The following is a 4,372-nucleotide window of genomic DNA, read 5'->3' on the forward strand; positions in this document are numbered from 1 at the left end:
CATAGCGCTCCCTTCCTTCCTTAACCCTATCCGTACGCCGTGGGGTCATTTTGTACCCCCCATGGTTGTATTCTTCACATTTTAGAATACTTGTAGTGTGAAGATGTCTTTGAAACTTTCAGTATCCCTCAAAAAATCGTTTTGACAGACTGCGATGCAAAACAAAAAGCATACGGATCAGATTAACGAGTAAATTTCCTCTTTGGAAAGTGGTGGCACAGAGTTCCCCACGTCGTATGGATACGATAGTAAAACACGACGTACGGATAGGGTTAAGGCGTGGCACAGAGTTCCCCACGTCGTATGGATACGATAGTAAAACATGAGCAGGTACGGACCGGATTGGATAAACAAACGGCACATTCATTGGGGTATTTATTTCATGAGTCACCACATTTACAGAAAACAAATGCACTTTTTTTTTTCTTGAGGGGGGCAGAAAAAAAGTGCAAACCTCTGAAAAGCAAAAGATTAAAAAATCAAAATAAAACAAAAATCTTAACAATCAGAAAAAGTACCAAACACATCATCATGATATAATAACACACAACAGAAATGTGGCGCGAACAATACTGCTAACTATATATATAAATAGTCTTATGTTTACAAAAAAGAATATACATGACTTTTTGAAAAAGAAAAAAAAAAGAAAAAAAAACCCAACAAAAAACCAAAGCAGGAAAAACCCAATGACAACTAGCTATAATATATATATATATATCGTGCTATGTTTACAGTGTACGTATGTATGTATGTTTTTTTCCACAGCAAACACGCATGCACAAAAGAAAAAAAAAGAAAAAATCTACCACAAATAAATAAATAGTTAAGAGCCATGACATGGGTGGAACAAAAAGGTTCAATGCTGGTGCTTCTTCAGCTTCAAAATAGGAATCATCACACACACACACACACACACACTCACACCCACACACACACACACACACACACACACACACACACACACACACTCATGAGGTACAGTAATGCCAATGAAAAAAAGAATTACAAATTAATTATTATTATGTCGGCCAGTTGTACAAACGTACTAGGCCCAATTTAAGATGTTAGTTTAGCATTAGTTTGAGTAAGAGTTTAACAGCACTTGCAGCTCAATAAGGTTAGTTTTAGTTTTAGTAAGAGTATTACTGCACTTGCAACACAATAAGGTCATGTAAGTGCCGAAGATTAGAGGTGTAACAAGAGAGTAAGAAACTCAAAAAAAGGAGGGGAGAGATAAGGAAGATAGATGTTTCATATGAAAGAAGAAGAAGCGAACCACATCAGAGCAACCGCCAACCACCCTTTAGCTCTAACAGGTCACAGACATTTTTTTCCTTTGGTGTCCCAAGCCTATCTCCTGCGTTGTCACTATAACTTGAGTATGAAACGTGAATGCGTTAACATTTTCAGAATTTAAAAATTTTTTTAAAAACCAGTTTTTGAGTTACAAGCATGGATTAACCACTAAAAAAAAAATATTAAAAAAAAAGAGAAAAGAATGAAGATCTGATAGAACTAGTATGTGAGAGTATTTTTGACAAGTGATGAAAACAAGGAAAAAAACAAAACCCCAACAAAGCAGAACAAAAAACAAGTTTTTGCAGCATCTTGTAAATAGATGTGCTGACTGCTAAGAGTTTTTGTTTTTTTGTTTTAGTAGAGATTTTACGGCACTCGCAACTGCATAAGGTCATATGAGCGCCAGAAGATTAGAGCTGTTACAAGAGAGTAAAAAACATGAAAAAGAAGGAGGGGAGATAAGGACGACAGATGTTTGATAGGAAAGATGGAGCAAACCACACCAGAGCACCCGCCAGCCACCCACCGCTAAGAGTTTGAAGAGAACAAAAATGATTCAATAAATAAATAATTAGCATTTATTATAAACTTTGGTATAGTTTGCATATCCTAGAGAAATATTTTGTGGAAATTCAAATTCTGAATGTTTGAGTAAAAAGAAGAACATTGACACATTAATGATCATTATTATATTATATATATGTGTTACGAAGCAGAGCAATCCTGCGCTCGTCAAATTTTAGGCATATGGAGTTATAATTAATACCATCGTAAAGCTTATTCATTTGCCTTGCTTTCTATGAACAAAAAATATCAATCTAGCTTGAATAGAATTAGAGATACATTTGCGATTGAAGGAGGTGGGGTTGCCTGGTTTCAGTGGTCAAATTAATGGGAAAATGGCCGCCAAAGTTGGGTAACTTCAATAGCAATAAGAGTCCGTAAAAATTGAAAATTAAGTATCTTGTGCTTTTAAACAACGATTTTTCATTCAAATTCATATGGACATGTGTTTTCATATGAACCTAAAAAAAAGGTGGTTAGCCACAAAACAAAATTCCAATAGAAATTGTCGAACGGGCGAAAAAATGCTTTTTCTTTCTCTTCCATTATTTTGAGGAGCGCCTGGTTTCAACAGATTACTGGTGTCGGTGGCCTAACTGTTAGGCTCTCGGACTCGCAACCGTAAGGTCGTGGGTTCGAATCCCGTCAGGGGCCCAACGTTGTGTCCTTGGGAAAGGCACTTTACACGAATTTTCCTCACTTCACCCAGGTGGGAATGGGTACCCGGCTATAGGCAGCGAAAGATCTAGTCAGTTTGTTAGTGTTTGAGCGCTTAATCAGCAGCTTGCACTGTATGCTTCCTGGGAAGCTGAGAATGTTTCGGAGTCTTCTACGGTCTGCTGGGGTAATGATATAGAGTAAAGCCCATAGAGCCTGCTGTTGAGCGGGGATATGCCCTATACAAATGCTATTTATTATTATTACATGTACGTGTTACAAGAGAGTAACATACACAAAAAGGAAGGTTTCAGTAAATGCTTTACGGCACTTGCAACACAATAAGGACACATGAAGGAGCATACCCCACCAGAGCACCCGCCAACCACCCACCTTGCCAACTGTTTCACCACACACATTCCAACACATAATAATATGTCAAATGAAAAATGACGAGAAAATGAAGAAGAAAATACTAGCAAAGTTCTCATCTAAAAATACTGAGTAGCTCGTGGAGATTTTCATAGACACATATTATCGTCGCCTGCTCAGAACTAGATGCTATACAGTGGAACTCGGTTTCAACGAGCTCGGATTCAACGAGAGCTCGGATTCAACGAGAGGGGATGGATTCCCTTTTTTTTTTCTTCTTTAAAATCCATAAAAATAACCCAGATTCAACGAGCACTTAAATCAGTGAGCTCAGATTCAATGGGGCTTTTTGGCCAACAATCGAGATGACACAGGCGTGCATTTGAACGAATCGGTCTTTTTTTACACAGTTCATAATATGCAGGCATTTCAGGTACTACTTGTTACTTCTCGTTATACATTACTTGCTCAGTGCCTGTAGTAATTATCTACACAAAACCTCATGTTTGCGATAACGAACACTCGGATTCAACGAGATTTTAGGTCAGGCCCAGCGACCTCGTTGAATCCGAGTTCCACTGTAGTATAACACGGATATCGGATAGGTCGAACACAGAAGACTCGAAATCTCGCATCTGTCGAACTGTGTCTGCGGTTCTGGGGTTGTTTTTTTTTTCTTCTTTATCTTTGTAAGATACCCCTCGAACTACCGAGGCCAGTCCCGACGAATTCGAGCTATCCATTTAGTTAGATTTAGAAGAGGTTTTACGGCGCTCGCAACTGCATAAGGTCATATGAGGCGCCAGAAGATTAGAGGGGTTACAACAGAGAAACAAAAAGAAAAAAAGACAAAGGGGAGATAAGGAAGATAGATGTTCGATAGGAAAGAAGAAGCAAACCACACCAAAGCACCCGCCAACCACCAACGAACTATCCGTGTTATACCGTATATTGTCCAAAGAGTACTTGAATAAGGAGGCACTTTGGACAAAATGTGAGGCGTGCTGATAAAATGAGTTACTAACTTCTCGCATTTCACAAATGGAGATATATATATATATATATATATATTGGCTAAAAATGGACACTGGGGTCAAATTTGCAGATGTTTCTATTGATGCCATATCCTTTAAGTATAACATGCTTTTTATTATTTAATACTTATAAATTGTAAAAGCTTCAGTTATAAGTGTTATGTGTCTATTTCTTTAGTTTCAGTAGAGGTTTTAAGGCGCTCGCAACTGCATAAGGTCACATGATCGCTGTATCTATTTCCTTAAAGCTTGAATCCGAGAAGTTAACTCATTTCGTCACAGCACGCTTCACATATCATAGTTCAGAGGCGACGATATATATATATACTGGGACGGAGTTTCCCATTGAGTATTGACCACTGGGAAGGGTCAGTCTTGATCCCACAGACTGAGGTAATGTCTGCTCACAGCACTGACCGCCCGCCGTGCCAGTCTCTACCCCG

This window comes from Aplysia californica, unplaced genomic scaffold, assembly GCF_000002075.1.
Source record: "Aplysia californica isolate F4 #8 unplaced genomic scaffold, AplCal3.0 scaffold00340, whole genome shotgun sequence".
Lineage (NCBI taxonomy): Eukaryota > Metazoa > Mollusca > Gastropoda > Aplysiida > Aplysiidae > Aplysia > Aplysia californica.